At 41.2% G+C, this 22,971-nt stretch overlaps 1 long non-coding RNA gene across 1 annotated transcript; it reads right to left on the bottom strand.

Annotated features, from left to right (window-relative positions):
• Positions 1–6,203: 6,203 nt before the first annotated feature.
• Positions 6,204–17,798, bottom strand: LOC125095128 (uncharacterized). The gene is made up of 3 exons (XR_007125795.1): positions 17,751–17,798; positions 16,683–16,762; positions 6,204–6,777 (listed from the first exon to the last, which is right to left on the bottom strand). It is a non-coding gene; the product is annotated as an uncharacterized LOC125095128 (long non-coding RNA).
• Positions 17,799–22,971: the final 5,173 nt, after the last annotated feature.

The raw sequence follows: 22,971 nt of genomic DNA on the forward strand, positions 1-22,971 counted from the left end.
CCAAAGTCCTTCAAATGACTGAATCTATTCCGCATTCAGGACCCTAAATGCAGAGAGTCAGGGTGACGTCATATTTCGGCTTTCTAACTTCTGTAAATGGAATATAAAATAAAGTCCAGGAAAGCCAGTCTAAATAACCAGAAAAAAATAACCTTAGTCACTTTGACTAAGAGACTATCTTGACCCCATAGCTGAAACCATTTATTAACAATAAAAACATACTATCTACTTCCATTTTCCTTGACAGTTTCTCAGTTTATAAACTGATAGCTCTTTTAAGTATAAATATGGATGCTAAGCATCTAATACAAAAACTTAATGGCAAATGCATTTATTTTGTGCACTTTATAAAGAGTTTAAAATCTGTAGGTTGCTCCAACAAGAAGCTGATCTTATGAGATGCTTTCTAATACTATTGTATTTGTTGAGTTTTGTTTACCTTGATTATAATCCAGGAACAAAACACACTGTTGAAAATAGCTTCAGGCTGCTTTTCATGGTCACCAATGTTTTGTTCTCTTTCAATGGTTAAAACAAAATGGGATTTGACACCCACAAAAGAAAATGACACGTGTAAAAAGAAAGATAAGAGAGTTGAACTATCAATGCCAAATGGGTTCTTCGTTCTTAGAATGAAATCAAAATGTCAAAGCATGCTGAAAACCTGCATATGATAATAAAAACATCTATTATTCCCCAAGACACACTAAGCAGAATTTAAAAAAAAAATCTTTGAGTTTATTAAAATATTCTTTTCAAACATCTTTTTTTGAGCCTTGACCCTATTCCTTTTGAGCCAAGTCAGGCCACCATGACTGGCCCAGGTAAAAATGACCAGTGGTCTCAACTGTGGGTGCTTTCACTGTTTCTTAGTAATTAACCAGCACACAAGCCTTGCAAAATGTTGGCTTCAGAGATCACATGATGCGATGATATGAATTGGCTGGGCTCTTGAATGCACCTTTGTTCCTCAGAGGAACCTAAACTTCGATATTCTCAGTAGCCCAGGTCCTCTGAAGGAAGAGTCAGAGGAGCACAGAACTGTGGGCTTCACGTTCCGTCGAAGGCCAAATAGTTTCCAGTTGGGGAAGCGCTACATGGGCACTTATAGTCCAATATATAGACTTTACCATCTATATTTGTAATATGTAAAAGTATATGGCACCTAGGAGGCATTTTCCAATGTGGTTTGTGAAAACCCTTATCAGTAGGTACTATTATTATCCTGCTTTACAGATAGAGAGACTGAGGCACAGGAAAGTGAAATCATGTGTCCAAAGTCTTGGAAGTGCTAAGTGGAGGGACAGGATTCACCCCCAGGCAGTGTGTCCCCAGGCCATGACAGCCACAGCACAAAGGCTTCCATGAAGGACGATTTTGTCATACCCCATCATCTCCTTCCAAGCTTAATTTCTTGCCACACCTTCAGGCCTACTCAAGGTTTTGGTGCAGCAGGCCTCATAATGGAAACAGTTTTCATTTATCTTCCTTAACTCAAGTTGAAGCCAATGATTCAAATTATTCTCTGGATCAGACAGCGTCTGTGCAGGTGTTCACCAGTGAGTCTGACTGCTGGCAAATGGATGGGTGTCTATCTTTGAGCCACTAGACATTTACTTTTAAAACATTTGTTTGAACCTAGTAAGTTCAGGGAGTCTGGGCGCGTGGGTGGCTCAGCTGGTTAAGCAACTGCCTTTGGCTCATATCATGATCCCAGAGTCCTGGGATCGGGTCCTGCATCGGACTCCCAGCTCCATGGGGAGTCTGCTAATCCCTCTGACCTTCTCCCCTCTTATGCTCTCTCTCACTCTCTCTCTCAAATAAATAAATAAAATCTTAAAAAAAAAAAGTTCAGGGAGTCTGCCAAAGTTGGTTACAAAAACATCAAACCCAAGCCTCCTAAGCTTACAGACCGGGAATACGTTGACTCACATAACAGGACAGTCCCAAGATTTCAAGTGTTCATTCAGGGCTCAGATCAGTGACCAGGCTCCAACTTACAGTCCTATAGACCCAGAGTCTTTCGGCTAATACAAACCAGTTCCCAGAATCGAATCCCATTAGCCCCGACTGGCCTGTCTGGAGTCATGTGGCCTGTCTGTGCTAAGCACTGGGCCAGGGAAGACTTCTGTCTGCTGTGCAAAGAAACAAGGACCTCAGGCTGTAAGCTCTTCATAGCACTGTCTCTGTTCCATCCCACATTTCCTAACTGCATATGACAACCTGGAATTAGATGCATTTCAGCTTTGCACCAAAAAGGGATATAGCTTTAAAAAAAAAAAAAATAGCAGGCACTCACTGTCCTTCACATCTCCACATGGGAAGTAGGCCATGTCCTTAGAAATAGAAGCTTCATCAAGTCTGTACACACAGTGAGTGGTCAGGTGATTTTCTCAAAAACTCCCTTCAGTTTTAACTATCTTATCAGACACACAGAAAAATACATTTCATTACTAAAACAAACATGTTTGCCAGTTTAACCCTTTACGATTTTTGTTTTTGTTTTTTAAAGAAATGGCGCCGAGTATGAAGAGATGAGGCTCCCATGCCAGTGCTCAGACTAGCTTTTGCATTGAGTTTTGGTAGCCTCAGGTGCCCACACTGCGAGATTTAGAGCTTCTGGAAGAATGGTGCTGAGTTTGACTCAAAGCTGAATACTCAGGACTTAACCACAGTGCCTAGAACATAGAAAATTTTCTTTTAAGCTTGATAAATGGTTGGATGATTGAATGAGTGAATCAGAGTCAACAGTTAGTACTTCCTAAGTGCCAGAAACTTTTTTTTTTAAGATTTTATTTATTTATTTGACAGACAGATATTACAAGTAGGCAGAGAGGCAGGCAGAGAGAGAGGAAGGGAAGCAGGGGCTCTGTCCCAGGACCCTGAGATCATGACCTGAGCCAAAGGCAGAGGCTTTAACCCACTGAGCCACCCAGGCGCCCCCAGAGACTTTTAAACTGTTAACTCTGTACTTGCAAGAAGCTTATGGGGCAAGTAGAACTATTATTTCCATCTGTCGGATCAGGAAATGCACACCCATAGTAAGTGATGGGACTGTATTTTAACCAAACAAGCTGACACGGAAATCCACGCACTTAACCACTGTTAGGCACTGCACAAGCACACCGGGCCACAGACGCTTGAGTTCACTGTATATGTCCTAGGCATGGAAGCTGCCTGGTGCAATGAGTTTATTTCTTGTGAAAACCAAGTATCTAAATAGGCGGGTATTGATTTCCTTAATCTATCTCATTTCTCTTTTCTCTTTTTTCCGATTCCTTCACGGATCCCAACTCACCAGTCACTCTGTTGAGATCCCTCCTCCCTCTAATATTCCATATGCTCCACATTTTAAGATGTGCCAGAAATAGCTTATCCCATACTAAGACACAGGAGTTGCAAACTCAAATGCTCCCTTCTAACAGGGAAAGGGAATTCTGAAAACCGTAGTCAACCCTCAGTGGCATTTCCCAAGGAAGGGTGTTCAAATGCAAAATAGTTACTTTTCAAGGGTGGCCAAACAAAAATGATTCAGACAGCTGCATTGGGAGCCAAGAGTTTTCAGCAGAGGCTGGGGCTTTGGTCTAAGAGAACTCCAGAGAAAGCCAAAATGGCCTCAGAAGAAATCTCTAAATAAATCCCTAAGATAAAAGAAGATAAATCAAGAGATTCCTAAAGATAAGTCAAGGGGGTGGCCAGCTGCCTGTGGCAGAAGTCTACAGTGCGCAGAGCTGACCTGTCCTTGCATTTTTTGTTTCTCAAACAAGTCATACCTTAATAGCTCTTTTTGTTTTTAAAGATTATTTATTTATTGGGGCGCCTGGGTGGCTCAGTGGGTTAAAGCCTCTGCCTTCAGCTCAGGTCATGATCCCAGGGTCCTGGGATCGAGCCCCATGTCAGGCTTTCTGCTCAGCGGGGAGCCTTCTTCCGCTCTTCCTCTCTGCCTGCTTCTCTGCCTACTTGTGTCAAATAAATAAATAAAATCTTAAAAAAATATATTTATTTGTTTATTTGATAGACAGAAATCACAAGTAGGCAGAGAGGCGGCAGAGAGAGGGGGGAAGCAGTCTCCCGCTGAGCAGAGAGCCTGATGCGGGGCTCCATCCCAGGACCCTGGGATTATGACCTGAGCTGAAGACAGAGACTTTAACCTACTGGGCCACCCAAGCACCCCTTAATAGCTCTTCTTATTGATCTTTCCTTATCAGTGTTATTTCACCTTTTATAAAAGTGTGTATTGAGCGAAATACTTGGTTTGTTTTAAGAAATGCAAAAGATTTAAAGTTAAAAGAATAAACTCTCCATAAACTTTATCAGTTGCTTTGGAGTCTATTAAATATTCATAGAATCGAGTTTCCCCTTGACAAAGAAAACATCTGTCAGTTTCTTAAATCTTGTTCTTTCTTTTTAGGAGCTCCACAGGTAGGCCCCCAAAGCAGTTTCCTAACTGTAAGAGAGCTTACTGAGAGAAGACAGAACACATTCTGCATTTGAACTGCAACAGCCCTACATGTGTCCAGAGGAATTTGACAGTGACCAAGATAAAAAAGAAAAACAATCATTAACAAGAGAAATACACTAGAAGTTGTGGCTCTCTGAAAACAGGCTTACCAAAATCTGCAAGTGAGGAGTTAAAATGTATCTGTACATTTAAGAAAGAAGGGGAGGGGAAGGGAAGAAAATATAATTTTAAAAAAGGATGCCTCACACCCAGATCTCCAGCCAGCTCCATTTGGGGAATTTTTTTTTCATGTTTATATCTCAAGTCATCTAAAGACAGGTAACTTTTGTTTTGTTTCCAAAATGCGATTTTTAAACTAAAGTAACAGGTAAAAAATGTTATTACATATTTCTTTAAAATAGATTTCAGGGAATCTCTTCTAGCAGGTTGTATTCATTCATCTTGGGTTTTTTTACACCGACATTTACACGGTTGTTCAATGAAAATAAAGGGCACTTTGAGATACAGCTCTGAATCATCACAGAAAGATTTAATTGGAATGATGACATTATATTAAAACTAAAGCAGAAAAGGGGGCGCATGCTTTTATCCACATGAACTTGAGGAAGATTTTAGTAGTAAACCGAAGGTTAGTAAACAGAACACTGCACACCCTGGGTGTTTCAGTTAACAGAAGTTTTACAGTAAGCCAAACTGAAAGTAACAATTAAGACTTGATTTCACTCTCTGGGAGACTATAAGGCCAAATAGGAAAGCCTGCCAGCTTCCTTTTTTCCATGGGGAACAGCACCAGGCTGGGGACAGATGACAGACATCACAGACAGTTAGTGGGGGAGGTGGAGGAAAGAAGATCTCTAAGCAGAAGACTACCACTACCTTTTGGACTCAGGGGCTAGAAAGAGGAAGGGGAAGGGCTAGAGGTGGAAAAGTATCTAGTGAGAGTGGAGAAAAGTATCCTCAATCTCTGACCTCTTTTGGAGAGGCTTTCAAAAGGAGGTGCCTAGGCGGGAACACAGATTTGCCTAAAAGCAGCCACCTGGAGGCTGGGGTGGGGGTGGGGTGGGGAGGGCGCTTACTCTTAGAATACTACTGCCTCCGGAGACCACAGTGCCTTGGCTGTGTGTGCACCAAAGTTAACGTGAGGAGCACAGCTTCCCCCACCATCACGAAGCCTGCCCAAGAAAAGCCTCTGTGATAACCAGGGGCTGGGCCAAATTGTCATGTGTGGGATTGGGGGCTGAAGGGGACTCCACAGAGAGCATAGAGAATTGTACTTTTCCTGCTTCAGCCCAGAAATGACATATTTCAGTTCCTGCTACGGACGGTCCATTGGCCAGAGCCAGTCACACCGTTCTGCCCAACTTCGGAGAGGGTGAACCAACACTGCCTCCTACGTGATAAGGAAGAGAAGGAGAAGGGGAAGTCCTGAGCACCAGGAATGTCCACCGTGGTGTAATAAGATGACCTGGTGGCCCCAGCCAGCAATCCGCAGTTTCTATTCTCATTTCTCTTTTGGCAACTGGGTAGGGAGATCAGACCCCTTTGAGTCTGGAACCCTGATTTGGAGATAGAAGGGGCTCTGCGGAATTCTTCAGACCAGCTTTACTATTTAAAAAGTAGATCCTGCATTTTAATCTCTTCTTGGCTCCTTGTGCATGCCTTCAGTTGGTTAGAACCCACTGGTGTGGGGGGAGAGTGCTGAATGCCTGGCCTAAAGTGCGGGGGGAGACAGAGTTAGCTCTTGTGGGCAGTGCAGATTCCTCCACCCTGCCCAGGGAAAGGGGGTCCCTTGTGACCGAGGATGAGCAGTTCATGTTTCTGAAAAGAAACTGAAACTACTTAAAAAGCAAACTGTTCCATGAGCCTTTCATCTGCCTCCACTATGCCTTCTGCTCAGAAAGAACAGAAGTGTGGGACACAGAACTCATCCAAACAGCCTCCAGATGTATACGCTCTTAGACAAATTCCCACAAGAGACTCTGGAGAAACAGTCCATCTTCCAGTCCAATTAGACATGAAGCAGGAAATCGTGAGGCACGGATGCTGAGGGCGTTGAGCTGATGAGAAGGCCCCTTGCTGCAAGATATACCTGTATGAATCAATTGCATGGAAATGATTTCATTCTTGTTAACACCACCCTGGGAACAACGGCATCACCTGCGGTTCCTATGGAGCCACGTTTCCTCTCTCTATCCATCTCTAAATTCTTCTCTTGCTTTGAATTCTTCATTGCCCCTCTTTGACAGCAGGAGATAGCCAAATATCTGAGGTATAGAGGAGAAACAAAACACTTCCCATGTTTTCAGGAAGGAGTGCTGCAATTGGGAGAAAACATTGACGAGAGTAACTCAATTATGTTCAATGACTTATGTTCCTTTGAAAAAAAAACTTTGCTTTCTGTTACACAAAATATTGGGATTGCAACTATGTAAGAGCCGAGATCTGTATATAGAAAAATCCTCAGTGACTATGTGAGCAACATATGAACCAATGCTGTCTTTGGGTGATGAGATTTCAGTAGGCCTCCCCAGGTAATTATGCCAGATGTCTTAGAGTAATTTACACATCCCTCTGTTGGGTACCCAGAATTCTGTGACTTAGACCAGTTTTTACATTCATTTCTATGATTAGAGTCCTGAACTAAGAGGGTAAGATCAGATCACACAGCAGCCAGGAGTGCAGAGGTAAGTTTCCATTTGTTAGAGAAAACTACTTCCCCGCATCTGCCATGTGGATAGCTAGTTTCCTCATCACTTCTCCAGTCTGATAGCTAAAGATTTTCTGTCTTCTTTTCACAGAGGGACTCATTTACAGCTCTACCTTTAATCCTTGTCTTCTGTTCCCCAGCCTGCACTGAATACCAAGCCCCAGCCCTAGGGTCACCTCCAAGGCTGATATCATGTCTGGGAAATCAGTTTCTCTTCAAGCTTCCCCTTTGGTCTTGAATTCTCTCTCTCTCTCTCTCTCTCTACCCTCTTGTTCAGCTTTTTGAGGTATAACTAACAAATAAAAGTATAATGTATTTAGAATACACACCATAATTATCTGATCAGTAATGTATAAGCATTCCCTTTTCTCCACAATCTTGCCAGCATTTGTTATTTCTTGTCTTTTTCATAACAAACATCCTGACTGGTCTGAGATATTATCACCTTCTGGTTTTGATTTGCTTGTCCCTGATGGTTAGTAATGTTGAGCACTTTTTCATGTACCTGCTGGCCGTCTGTAGGTCTTCTTTGAAAAAATATCTATTCAGATCCTTTGCCCATCTTTTAATTAGGTGACTTGCTTTTCATGCTATTGAGTTGTTTGAGTTCCTGGTATATTTTGGATAGTAACCCTTTATCAGATATGTGGTTTGCAAACATTTTCTCCCAGTCCATAGCTTGCCTTTTCATTTTGCTAATGGTTTCCTTTGCTGCACGGAAACTTTTTAGTTTGATGTAGTCCCGCTTGTTCATTTTTGCTATTTTTCACCTCTGCCTTTGCTTTTGGTGTCAATTAAAAAAAAATGCATTACTAAGACCAATATCAAGATTATCTCCTATGTATTTTTCTAAAGGTTTTAAGGCTTCAGGGCTTAAGTTCAAGTCTTCAATCGATTTTTAGTTTTTATGGATGATATCAGGTTAAATGGGTTCATAAGGGTAAGAGCTCTGATCTGATAGGATCAGTGTCCATATTAGAAGAGCTTGCAGGGGCACCAAGGTGGCTCAGTGGGTTGAGCCTTGGCCTTGCACTCTGGTCATGATCTCGGGGTCCTGGGATCGAGCCCCGCATCGGGCTCTCTGCTCAGCGGGGAGCCTGCTTCCCCCTGTCTCTCTGCCTGCTGCTCTTCCTACTTGTGATCTCTCTCTCTGTCAAATAAATAATGAAATCTTTAAAAAAAAAAAAAAGAGCTTGCAGATAGCTCATTGTCTCTCCTCTCTCCTACCTCATACATGCACTGAGGAAGACCAGGTAAGGACATAGCAAGAGGTGGCTATCTGCAAGCCAGAAAGACCCCTCTCCTCAGGAGCCAAATTGATCTATACCTTGAACTTGGACTTCCCAGACTTGATAATTGTGAGACAATAAATGTCTTTTGTTTAAGTCACCCAGTGTATGGTATTTGGTTTTGGCAGTCCAAGCAGACAAGGACAATTTGTTTTTACCTATTTTTCTTCTTCCTAGGCTTTTTAAAAAGATTTTATTCATTTATTTGAGAATTAGAGAAAGCACGAACCCAGGGCTGTGGAGGGGGGATGAGGAGGGAACAAAGGGAGAAGGAGAAGCAGACTCCCCACTGAGCAGGGAACCTGACACAGAGCTCGATCCCAGAACCCCAGCCAGGATCATGACCTGAGCGTAAGGCAGATGCTTAACCGACTGAGCCAACCAGGTGCCACTATTTTTCTTCTTCGTTCTGTTCATTAAATATTTCTGGCTCTCTGTCTTCTGAGCACATACAGAATTGCATGATTTTATTTCCTTTGAAGTTAGACATGACCTTGAGACTATATGTGGCCACAGAAAAGAGCCCAACCATGATATACCTCATTCTCTTCCCCAACTGGGGTGATCATGAAGGTACATGTTGTTGACATGGTTTCCGTCATGTAGGGTCATTGAGTGACTATGATTAGTAGAGACTTTTGCTCAGTGGCCATTGATAGAGAAATAGATCTATTACTGGGGTAGTTATTTATTACTGCAGCATGGCCTGACTGTTTTGCTTGATATAGCCTCTAAGCCAGAAATATATTATATTATATTATGTCAGAAAATACATATATATTATATATTATATACTCAAATATTATACATATATGTGTATGTAATATATAATATATATATACCTTTTAAAATTTAAACATCCTCTTTTGAATAAACTTAGACTGTACTTTGGACAAATTAAATCATATCATTTATAATCTACCTTAGGGGATTAAATCATGTCATTTATAATCTACCTTAGGGCATCAATGAGCACCAGAAAATCTCCCCACCCCAAACACTTGTTACGCTACTCTTCGATTATTGATAATTTTTTTCTTTGATCATAGATACTTCTATCTCCATTTATTCTCTTGCTAAATGTCCATACTTCTAAGAAGAATAACTCATTATAAACTTTTTTCATCAGGAGTAGCTTAACATGAGTACATTCTGGGGTCCTTTATTGCTAAATTACTGAATTCTTGGTGGTTAAGGAGACAAGAAAGGTCCTTGGGTGGGTAGCTTAAATAGGAGGATTTGGGACAATCAGGGATATGAATATTCTGGGAATAAAAAAGTGAAAGGTGAATTAAAAAGAAGAAAGCCAAAATGCCTTCACAATGTTACAATGTTAAGAAAGATTCCAAACTCTGTCCAAAAGAGTGCACCAAATGCATTTTTTTTGTCTATGGAATATTACCAGTCTTATTTATCCATCTTGCAAATCAGAAAAGTCCAGAGGAAGAAACAGGGCGTGAGATGTGCCAGTTATAAGGAAGCAGCCAAATGGCAGTGGGAAGACAGAAAAGGCTGTTCTGTGTCACAAGGTACAATTACAGGACCCACATCAGAAGCACAACACAACTTCCTTCTGAACTCAGCATTCCTTGTTTCACCTAAAGTATGAATAAAACATTGGGCACTATTTCCAGAAGAATAACCTGCTATAACCATGCCGTGAGTGAAAGAAATGGGGAAGGCAGGGACCGTCAGGCAGCTATACGGTGAATGCTGTAGCACAAACTTTTCCATTCAAAATAAATGCCCCACATAAAAATGTTCTGTTCACAGTAACTACTCTGTGTTGCAGCTTCTGTGAATCAAGCTGAGGTTATTAAATGCATAAGAATAGACAACAGTGTGTCCTGCTAATTACCATCTCCTCCACTTGGCATGGAGCCTGGGTGGGAGAAAATACAACTTGCAGCTCCCTATTAAAAGCGCCAATGTTCTCTGAAATACACCATTTTCTTCTTTATTTCTAAAGCATATTAAAAAAATGTCAAGATGCTCTTGCCTCTCCTCCTTCTGCTGACAGGAGTCTATATTAATTCCTTTGGAGAGATACTCACAGTTGCTGAACTAGAGAGTCAAACAGATCCTAAAAATGACAATGCTAGGAAAATCCCAAAGATTCTGAACAAGTTCAGTTCTTTTTTTTTTTTTAAAGATTTTATTTATTTATTTGACAGAGAGAAATCACAAGTAAGCAGAGAGGCAGGCAGAGAGAGAGGAGGAAGCAGGCTCCCTGCTGAGCAGAAAGCCCGATGTGGGGCTCGAACCCAGGACCTGGGATCATGACCTGAGCCAAAGGCAGCGGCTTAACCCACTGAGCCACCCAGGCGCCCCATGAACAAGTTCAGTTCTTCTCCTCCCTCCAGTTTCTCCCTTTTTCTTACTCAGCTGCTCCCCAGACATTATTTCTTTGACTTCTTTGTGATTTCCTGGCCAAGAGCCGTCCACTTGCTCTCTGAGTCACCCCCTCCTGTCATCATTTCCTTCCCTCTCCATCTTAAACTGGAGGGTCAATCACCTTAAGCAGGATTTAACCAATATCCCCAAAGCCTTTTTTTTTTTTTTTGCCATTATCTTTCCATTGTGCTCATTTAATGTATCAGGTAGAGTGTTTTCAGATTCAAATAGCAAAACACCTACTGAAAATGACATAAGCAATAAGGTAATTCTGCCACCAAGCAAGACCACTAGTTCAATTATGTGGTCAAGGGCCAAGTTCTGTCTTTCAACCCTGAATCCTTCTATCTCACCTTGTCTTTGGACTAGTTCACCAATCATCATCTGCTGGCAGGACAGCATCCCAAAGTGGAAAATAGACCATCTCTTCCTTCTGTCTCTTCTGTGAATCAAGAAAACATTTCCCTGTCTGTGGAATCCCCCTCATTGTCTGGAATTGTATCAGGTGCTCACACCCTTGTGCAAATCAGTCATTGGTAAGGGGACCATTTTGGTTGGCTTAGACGAATCAGGGCCAGCCTCCCTAGACAGCGGGTGGGCCAGTGACCATTGAAGAGCATGTCTAATTTGAGGACAGTAGTGACTGAAACAAAAATGGGGTTCTGTCAGGAAGGAAGAAGGGGGAAATGTGGTGAGTATGATGTAAGCAATCAATCATTTTGGAATTTTAGCACAACGCTAACCATCTACCCTTCCTTCGGCCTGACCACTAGGCTCTGCTGGCACTTCTCAGGGGAGCTCACTAATGACAATTTGACAATTAGGATGCTAATACCTCCTGACAGTTCATGTAGTCATGTCTGCCCAAAGGGGAAAGTGTATTTTAAACTTCTACATTGCTCCATTCCCTGACCCATCTCCCCTCACTACCTGAAAATTACAGTGAAAATTGGTGATCATCAGACAAGAGCTCTGTGAATTTTCTAAATCAGCTCTACAAACATCTGCCCCAAGCTATTTCTTCTTCCTTTCTGTGATGATGGAAAAAAAAAAAAATTGCTCCTCATCCTACATATAGTAAATCCTTTTACCTCTATTATGGATCCTGTCCTTTTTCTCTTTTCCAGGATCCTTCTCTCTATTCTGTTTTCAAACTCTCCTTTACCACCAATTTAACTCTAATAAAATGTGATTCTATCAGCCTGCTCAACTTTAGCTAAAAAAAAAATTTTTAAAGAAAAAATACCTCCTTTACCCTACATCCTCCCCCGCTTCCATGCTACCTCTGTTCTCCCCTTCACAGGCAAACTTCTTGAAAGACTAGTTTCCTGTCTCCTCCTCCTTGCCTCCACTCACAAACCAGACCATTAACTCTAGCATTTCCTCCCACGGCTCATGAAAGCACTCTGGGCATACTCACAAATGACATCCCTCATCACTTCATTCGGGCCACCTTCCAATCTGTCTCCTACCTGACCTCTTGGTGTCACTGGGTACACCATTCTTGACTCCTTCCTCAACGAAACGCTCTGCTTTTGTATTTCACGGCATCACCAGCTTCTCAGATTGTTCACCCTCTGCCCATCTACTTCAAAGCCAGAATGTTCATATAATGTTACCCTAAGTAATTCTTACATCCCCTTTCTCCCTTGCCCCTTCCCGCTCTCCCTGAACTTCTAGAATTTATGAAATTTTTTTGTTTCTCAAGTATAACTGGCTTGTTATGGCCTCCTTGACTAGCTTGACACTCTTCTCCCTCCTCAGCCCCTGTCTCATGCTGACTCTTACTTCACATGTCCCCTAGGTCCCATGTCTTCTGGGTGTCCTCCCACACCACACATCTTGCTCAGACACACACTGAGTGAGATGATCATGCCACTTGCTACAAAAGCACTACGTACTATGGCTCCTTCTGTAGTGCTTGGATCATTTTTCCTCCTCACATGGCAACATCAGTGAGAGCAAAGTCCTTGCTCCCCATGATATCCCCAGCATTTCCCACTGGGTTGGGCAATTCAGAGGGTTTGTCCAGTGAGTGAGTGAAATTCCATTCACCTTTTCTTTGATCTTTCTCCTGCCTCCTTTCCATCCCTCAAATCCACATACTCAGTTCTCTTGGTTGCTCCTACCCAAACACTTCTGAGAAGTGTTCCTTTCATCAAATCCGGTTTCCTTTTCATTCCCAAACCAGGTTAGCACAAACATCTCTAGGGATCTTTTTACAAACACAGTTTTTTGGTCCTGTTTGTAGACCTACCAAATAAGAACCTCCAGGAAGTTAGATTTTCAACATATCTTAAGTGATTTCGATAATTACCTAGTATGGAGAATCCCTACTGCAGATAATCCCAGGAAGGTCTGGTTTCCACATGAGTGTTTCTGAATATAGAATTGTTCAATCAAACTGACAAGTCCCAAGTGATATATTAATGCATTCATTATGACACGCTTCCCAGGGAATCTAAAACAACATGGTGCCACTAATTAAAGCCACTGTCTCCAAAAGCCCCCTGTAAAATTTGAATTTAATGGAGAGATTTTTTGGAACGATTGGTGAGAGATACTCCTTTCAACAACATTGATCTGAGCAACTTCGAGGTCTTCATTTCTGAGCCAGTCAGACAGAGGCAGAGATACACAAGGTGTGGGGTTTGTGGCCTAGGGAAGAGAGTTGTATATATGTGAGTAGGTGTGCTGTGAGGTGAAAAGGCCAGAAGAAGTAAAAGACAGCAATGGAATACAGAAGTGCTATTTGGGCTGAGCCTTGAAAAGTTGGTAGTATTTAACATGGGGATTTGGGATAAAAAGTATTCCAAGCAATGAAAAGGATATGAGCAAAAGACAGGGCCGTAGAGGAGTATGTTCAGGAAGGAGGAAGGGAGAAGGGTATGAGTGTGATGTTCAGCTGGAACATGGAGAAAGAAGTGGAGAGACAATACGACAGATGAGAATGAGACTGAGTATTTAGATGGAGTAAGATCAGGGTTAGCCTAGAATTCTGAAACAAGTAATTATACAAATGTAATGAGGAAACATTAAAATTTGGTATTTGAGAAGGGGAGGGGTAAGTGAGGGACTATCATGACTAGAAATCCTTTTACTCAAAAAAACATGCTGAGTGCCCCTAGGTACATGACGATTCTAGGTGTTGGGTATATGGTGGTAAATAAGACAAAATGCCTGTTTCATTACAGGGTGTATCAGGCAACTTGAGTTTGAAAGAGGTAAACACTAGGGCAACTTAGCAGATCTTTGCAATCACTTACCTACCAGACAGTCAAGGTCTGAATTAACAATGGGAAAACAGCTAAGGACATGAGGTAAAGGATTGGTATTTCAAGAATTCTTAGGGAGGGTTGCAATCAGTCAAAACCAAACTGTTCAATGTTTCCTCAAAGGGGATATTTGGATTGATTATCATAGGATTTAACTATTGGCCTTCTGAGCCAGAGAATATTATTCTAGGTGGTAATAGATACAGTAGCAAGGTTATAAAATGAGTCAAGTTTTTGATGAAGACAAAAGGAAATAGCACTTGGCTTTCTCTTTAGAAGTTATAGGACTTTTGCATTTTTCAGGCTGCTCTAATGGGTGTGTACTAAGGCACGTAGGAATAAAAATATTTATTGTAACCTAGCTTTATTTACACCAGGTACATGACTTTTGCAATTAACAAGGAAAGAATTTCTTTCATTATTATGTTCTCTAATCCTTTGAGTAAAAGACTTCACACATACATGAACAAAATATGAAATGTGAGTCACTTTTAAAGATCTAACTTTAAGCAGAGATTGTTGGTCATTTATATAACTGAATTGTTCCAATAAATTTGATCACTACTCTGCTACTAACATCTACCTCAGTCTCAGTAGAAAATTAGTCATGAACCTAAATAACCTGACTTGAGCATACTTTTTAATTTACACTTCTTAAATGCCTGAGCCAAAATGCAAAGGCAGAAGTGTACAAGATTTCGTGGACATAGTGAGAAGGACGAGAACTATCACAAAACCCTGTGTATGACTAGTTTCATATCTAAATACAAACCGATCATGTAATCAATCCATGCTGACTCGTTAGTAGGTATACGGCCCAGGGTTAGACTCTCATTCAGCAATGTCTTACAATGAGCAGGGAAGCCAGTGACTCTCCCTGAAGTCTTCACTTTACCTCGGTGCACATCTGTTGAGTGTCTCCTCTCCTCAAGCACAGGAGTACCCCTTCCCAACTATTTTATTTTTTTTTTAAGATTTTACTTATTGGGGCACCTGGGTGGCTCAGTGGGTTAAGCCGCTGCCTTCGGCTCAGGTCATGATCTCAGGTTTCCTGGGATCGAGCCCCGCATCGGGCTTTCTGCTCAGCAGGGAGCCTGCTTCCCTCTCTCCTCTCTGTCTGCCTCTCTGCCTACTTGTGATCTATCTCTGTCAAATAAATAAATAAAATCTTTAAAAAAAAAAGATTTTATTTATTTATTTCACAGACATAGACCAGAAGTCAGACAGAGATCACAAGTAGGCAGACAGGCAGTCAGAGAGAGGGGGAGAAGCAGGCTGCCCACTGAGCAGAGAGCCTGATGTGGGGCTCGATCCCAGGACCTTGGGATCATGACCTGAGCCGAAGGCAGAGGCTTTAACCAACTGAGACATCCAGGCACGCCCCCCAATCATTTTAATAACAAAATCCACTGTGGGTTTGATTAAAAGTTCCAGTTACTCTCTTGAAGAAAATTAGTGTGATTCAACATTATTCCAAACACTCAATTAACTTTTTCCCCCCAACCAAGCTGGTTAAGAATGGGGGCATATCTGTTTGAACACAAGATAACCCAACATATTCTAACCTCTCCTTCCAAAGCACTTGAGCTTGATAAGATGGTCTTATGAGAGATCCCCTAGTACTCCCAGAACAGTGTGAGCAGATCCTAGAGAACAATCTGGATTTTTCCAATAGGTATGGTTATCTAAGCTGAATGACCATATAAGGTAGGTACTATTTTTGTTCCCATGTTATTGATTAGGAAACAGATGCAAGGAGAGTTAAATATCTACCCCAAGGTCATGACTTGCTTACTTTACACAGGATGTACCATCTTGAGCGCATCATGTAGCCCCCTCTCTTTACATGCATTGTGTATAAAAAATGTGATAGAGACTCAACCAAATGAAGGACTAAGAAAGTCTTCACAGAGAAGTCAACAGCCCCTCTCTCTGCCATTCAAGTTAGTGCTGAAGATTCAGACACCTATGGGCAGGAAGAGCACAGCTTAGAAAGCACATTCCACTAATCTTCTTTTGGTGTCTGAAACACATCAGCAGCTCCCATCCCTGTTACTGTACAACTGGCTGAGTTTGGCTCAGAATTCTTAACTGTCACTGCTATGGGCATGGAGTCATATTCCTTTAAAACAGAGAATTGTATGTTTTTGACAGAGAGATGCAATCTAACCTCTAATTAACAAAGCAAGACTAGCTTGCATTGCTGTGGACCAGGGAGAACAAACAGAATGAATTTGCATATTGATTGGATGAATGCAACTCCACCAAATGGGAAGGGAAAAGAATTCCCAAAAGAGGAATGACATAGGAAGAGGGCAAACCCATTTTTTAAATCCTCAAAACTCAATGCATGACTTTGGTCAATGCTAACAGATTCAGGAGACAGGAATCACAGGCAGCACACTCAAAAGGAGCAGGCACTGGGGATGGTCAAACAACCCAGAGAGTCTCAGAGTACCATACGAGGCTGCAGCCATAGGGGGAGGTGGGGAATGAGAATGGTACCTGTCCCAAAGGCTGCAGCCATAGGGGGAGGTGGGGAATGAGAACGGTACCTGTCCCAAAGGCTGCTGAAGTCAAGTCCTGGGGTCCTTTCCCCTTTCCAGTGTGCAGAACACATCAGGAGCCATTTTACCTGCAGAGATCATATCACAAAAAATGAAACCCACAGGGGGAAAACATTTTAAGGAGCTTTTGTGTTAAGTACTTGCTGTCATGGGAGGTGGGGGAGAAAAACTAGTAAAGAGGGAAATGAGCTGATAAAACAAATACAAGTCAGGCTGAGGGACATTCTCCAGGAAATCTCTGGCTCACAAAATGCCTCTTGGTATTAAGAAAAACCCCTAAGATAAGTAACTGACTTGGAAGCCCACACAGTTCCTATGGCTTTATGTGCCCTTGGTTCGTCTCTGTTTGGTGAGCCCTTTCCATTTCTTCAGGACTCAACTGAGATCTTATTTCCTTAGCAAGCTATTGCTTTGCACCTTCAGGAGTTCCCTGGGTGAAATTCAAAACCAGCAGGGTACCCAGAGATCAAGGAGAAACAGAGAGAGACGGAGCATTCCAGATTGGTGTATGGCAGGTCTAATAAGAAAGGAATTTACAAGGTTTGTCTTGGATGGCCCAAGATGAGTAGATCTCTGTCCCTGTCACCACAATCTTAAGAGTTTATATAGATGTCTTAGCTGGGCTCAGTCATCTATACTGACCAGATAGCTGGTGTCCAGCTCTTGGGTCAGTCAGCATTCATGTCCTCTTGATGACCTCCTCCGTCATGGACTTTCCCTGACACACCCTTTCAAGACTAAGGGCATCCACCTGTCCTTGGTTTCTCTATCAACCTCCTTGTAGCCTTGCACTGCCCATGTTTGATTCCATTGCTATCAGCCCCAATTACCTGTGAGGTCCTTCAGAGCCAAGGCTTGCCTTAGAAATGTTTGATTTCTCCTTGTGGGCATATCGCATTGCTTCTCACACAGTATGAGCTCAACAACTGCTTGTGGATTATGGAGGCAACAATTGTTAAGAATACCTCATTTAATTGGACAGCCACATGCAGAAAAATGAATCTGGACCATTTCCTTATACCACACACGAAAATAGACTCAAAATGGATGAAGGACCTCAATGTGAGAAAGGAATCCATCAAAATCCTTCAGGAGAACACAGGCAGCAACCTCTTTGACCTCAGCCGCAGCAACTTCTTTCTAGGAACATCGCCAAAGGCAAGGGAAGCAAGGGCAAAAATGAACTATTAGGACTTCATCAAGATCAAAAGCTTTGTGTGTGTGTGTGTGTGTGTATGGTTTTTTTAAAAATTTATTTTCAGCGTAACAGTATTCATTGTTTTTGCACCACACCCAGTGCTCCATGCAATCCGTGCCCTCTCCAATACCCACCACCTGGTTCCCCCAACCTCCCACCCCCCACCCCTTCAAAACCCTCAGATTGTTTTTTAGAGTCCATAGTCTCTCATGGTTCACCTCCCCTTCCAATTTCCCTCAACTCCCTTCTCCTCTCTAACTCCCCTTGTCCTCCATGCTATTTGTTATGCTCCACAAATAATTGAAACCATATGATAATTGACTCTCTCTGCTTGACTTATTTCACTCAGCATAATCTCTTCCAGTCCCGTCCATGTTGCTACAAAACAGTTAACAAAACCAAAGACAGCTGACAGAATGGGAGAAGATATCTGCAAATGACAAATCAGATAAAGGGCTAGTGTCCAAAATCTATAAAGAACTTAGCAAACTCAACACCCAAAGAACAAATAATCCAATCAAGAAATGGGCAGAGGACATAAACAGACATTTCTGCAAAGAAGACATCAAGATGGCCAACAGACACATGAAAAAGTGGCCCACATCACTTGGCATCAGGGAAATACAAATCAAAACCACACCTCACACCAGTCAGAATGGCTAAAATTAACAAGTCAGGAAATGACAGATGCTGGCGAGGATGCAGAGAAAGGGGAACCCTCCTACACTGTTGGTGGGAATGTAAGCTGGTGCAACCACTCTGGAAAACAGCATGGAGGTTCCTCAAAAAGTTGAAAATAGAGCTACCTGGGCAACCCAGCAATTGCACTAAAGATACAAATTTACCTATTTACCCTAAAGATACAAATGTAGTGATCCGAAGGGACACGTGCACCCGAATGTTTATAGCAGCAATGCCCACAATAGCCAAACTGTGGAAAGAACCTAGATGTCTGTCAACAGATGAATGGATAAAGAAGAGGTGGTATATATATACAATGAAATACTATGCAGCCATCAAAAGAAATGAAATCTTGCCATTTGCGACGACGTGTATGGAACTAGAGGGTATTATGCTGAGTGAAATAAGTCAATCAGAGAAAGACAACTATCATATGATCTCCCGGATATGAGGAAGTTGAGAGGCAATGTGGGGGGTTGGGGGGTAGGAAAAGAATAAATGAAACAAGATGGGATCAGGAGGGAGACAAACCATGAGAGACTCTTAATCTCACAAAACAAACTGAGGGTTGCCATGGGGAGGGGGGTAGGGAGAGTGTAGTGGGGTTATGGACATTGGGGAAGGTGTGTGCTATGAAGTGTGTAAACCTGGCAATTCACAGACCTGTACCCCTGGGGCTAATAATACAATATATGTTAATTTAAAAGTAAAAAATTTAAAAAAAAAGAATACCTCATTTATTAAAAGAAATGAATGAAATTAAAGAGTCCATATTTTCCTTGTGACTGACAGAAGGATCACAAAAAGAGACTGGGATGATTTGTGTTTTAAGAAATAAAGGAAATTTTGATTTTCTGTCTCTAACATTTTAGTTTGGAAATATGACAGTATCTGAAGGTAGCCCGCAGCATAAATCCAAAGGTAGCCCATGGATTAAGGTGTTAAAATACTCACCTGAAATTGCAGTGAAATTAGAATTCGTTTCTTTAAAAATGGCTAGAATAATTGAAAAACTACATGAGACAAAACCAATGTGGTCAGGAAATAAGAGCCTTAAAACTGCCTTATTAACCACCACTGAATTTTAAATAGTTTAAACATTAACTCTTTGCTGCAGGGGGTCTCAAAAGCAAGAGATCTTGTACTGCTAATTGCTAAAACACTCCTAATTTGTTTCTAAGGGTTTGAAACAGCTCTTAATTGCTCCTCTATCTCTGATCAAGGCAAAGGAAAAAAAAATCATTAATGTTAAATTCATTCAGTTTTCCCAGTGCCCAACAAAGGGCATATATGTTAGTTTTTTAAATACAACCAAAAATTGGAAAAATGGACGTTGGCAGAAATTTCAGTTGACAACAAATATAGAGAGTCAATTTTCTCTTTCAACTGTAAGTCCTAGAGAATAAGGGTTCTCAGCCTGGTATCTCCTTATCATTCATTTTAATTTTGCAGAAGTTACAGAATTATATTTTTTACTCACCTGAATATTGAAAACATTTCAAGATTATTATATATTTTCATTTCAGTAGCTTGGATATGTTCACTCATATCATTTAAAAAGCTACAAATAGAAAAATAAGGATGAACAGAGCAGAACAGTTAGTAGTGAACACTAAAATGAATTCTAACTCTGTCTTTTGGTAAACGGATTCCATGCTTCTCTGAAAAGAGAACAATTTCACTCAAACAATCTCAACAAATACCAATATAAGATGAAGACATCTGTAGCAGACAACCGGGTTGCCCCTCCAACAACCATCCTCCAGTTCTTTCCAGTGGAGCAACTACCCTCTTCTGGGTATATGCTCAAGGAAGATGGCCCATTCCCCAGTCCAAGGGAAAATCCAGATCAGTCTTATCCTTCCATAGCAATCTTGTTCCCTTTGCCAGTGATTCCTTTATGGGTAGACTTGTGTTCATCAGTTGATCAAGGAAAGACCATTCCTCTTCTTTCCTTGGAAGCTGCCCTGTCAGGATCTCATGCATGGAACTGTACCCGCCATCTTGAAACACAGAGGTGGAGGATCTTGAAGAGCAGCAGAATAGATCAACAAAGCAGACCTGAATCCTCAGTGACTGTAAGGAGCTCCTCAGTCAACAAACCCAAGGGTCACCTTACCTTGGATTCTTTGTTCTGCGAGATGTTAAATTTCCTCTATGTGTTTAAGTTATCTGGACCAGAATTTCTTTCAAGCAGCTGGAGACCTACTAACTGATACAATACATTAAAGAGGCTGTGGACTAGCAAAAGACTCTGTCAGACTTACTTAGTTCATCAAAAATGAGAAAGTCCCTTAGACATTCATTTGCCTGAAAAGCTGTGGAGTCTTCAGAGCTCCCTCTGTGCTAAGTACAAATAAGATTTAAAAAAAAATGAGCTCTCAGAACTGAAGAGGCTTTGGGGGATTTGAGGGGGGAGTGTGTCTTCCCCATGTGTCTGGGCTCCACCTCCTGCCCAGCAGTTCTCCCAATTTTCCTCTCTTCTCCTTGACTTCTGAACATTTCCTGTACGTGGAACACACACCTAGAGACTCGGCCACTTACCAGCCTTGTAATTCCAGGCAAACCACATAATTTCTCTTGGCTTTGATTTTCTCATTTATAAAATGGGAGAAATAGTAATACCTAACATGTGAAGTTATTCAGAGTATTGAATTTTGTAATATATGAAAAGTGCTTCTCAGAATAATGCTTGGTAGCTTCTGTGAACTATTACCATTATCATTATTATTATTAAGTCAGATTTGCCCATGACTAGGATGGCATTGTGTACCTCTATATTAACTGTAGCATTAAGGACTATGATAAGAATATACAAGTATTCCTCCCTCTTCAAAGTCCGTGCTATGCCACTTCGCTTTTATGAAAGACATGTTAGTACCTGTATTTGCTAACCAAAAGAAATCCAAAAAAGAATTTTTGCTTTTATGAAAAAAAAAAAAAAAAAAAGCAAAACCAGCATTCAGCATTCATTCCAGGGAGCTATTATAGACAGCACATACCCTGAACAGTGAGAGTGGCCCTGTGGAGCTTTGTCCCCTGAAACTTTACCCAGCATCTCAGCATCTGGCCACTAGAGCTTTGAAATGTGTGTTTTGAATATCTGTGTTTTATCTCAATTTATTTTGTGTATCTGTTAGCAAGATGTGTCCTAAGGTATCAGAAAAGCTTAAGAGAGGATATTTTTGGGGTCTGAGAATGTTCAAAAATTTTTCCATATAAATTAATGGTAAGTGCTTCTTCACTTTATGCCATTTCAGCTTATGAAAGCTTTCCTAGAAATACTCTCTGTATTTGTCCTGATCAAGGCAGATTATCATCATTATACAGATAATGTACTTTTATTTATTTTAAGGCATTTTCAAAAGTGTTCAGAATAGCTATGCTCACACTTTACACTATGAAAATACTTTACTCACAGAAGCATGCATTTAGAAACAGTAGACAGAAAAAGATAATTTGGGAAAATACTTCAGCATTTTTCCAACTGGGTTGAGAAGACTAATGCCACAGTCAAACACACACAGACACACACACACAAAATATCTTTGTTGCCAAATAAGGAGGAAAAACATTAGGTTAAACGGCATTAAACAGCTTCATAATGAGGTTTGCAGATTCAATAAACCAAACTTGTATTTGTAACAGCACATTCATCTGTTTTGTTCAGTCACCATTGAATTCAAAATCAAGCAGATAGAGGCGCCTGAGTGACTCAGTAGGTTAAATAAAGCCTCTGCCTTCAGCTCAGGTCATGATCTCAGGGTCCTGGGATGGAGCCCCACATCAGGCTCTCTGCTCGGCGGGGAGCCTCCTTCCCTCTCTCTCTGCCTGCCTCTCTGCCTACTTGTGATCTCTGTCTGTCAAATAAATTTTTTAAAAAATCTTTTAAAAAAATCAAGTAGATAATGGAATATTGGAATCTACAATCAATTAATACATCTTAAAATATCCACATTTTTTAAAAAAAATTTTACAATCAATGTCATTAAGTCAACTCTTCAATTGTCAGGTTAGTAAAAGTTCAGGGAATTTAGGTGCACGTATATATTTTGTGCATACGGGAGCTTTTCAGATCCATATTAAGAGGTAAAATGTATTAGACTTAATTTGGAGCCAGTGAGAGTCTAGAATGTTTGGCTGATATCATGAGGTAATTTATCAAATAAGCAAGGCCAGAAACCCGGGTATTAAGACGCAGAATATTACCTTATATATAAAATTGCATTAAAATCGACTGAAGGTTTAGGCCATAGTAATATAAATTATTAAATAATAAATAAATGAAGAAGGAACAAATCTTCCCAATAATACAAGAAGAACTCCCAATAATACATGAAGCTATATCCTCTCCCCTTCTAGGAAGTGGAACTTAATTTCCTTTTCCTGAGTGTAGAC

This window comes from Lutra lutra, chromosome 3, assembly GCF_902655055.1.
Source record: "Lutra lutra chromosome 3, mLutLut1.2, whole genome shotgun sequence".
NCBI lineage: Eukaryota > Metazoa > Chordata > Mammalia > Carnivora > Mustelidae > Lutra > Lutra lutra.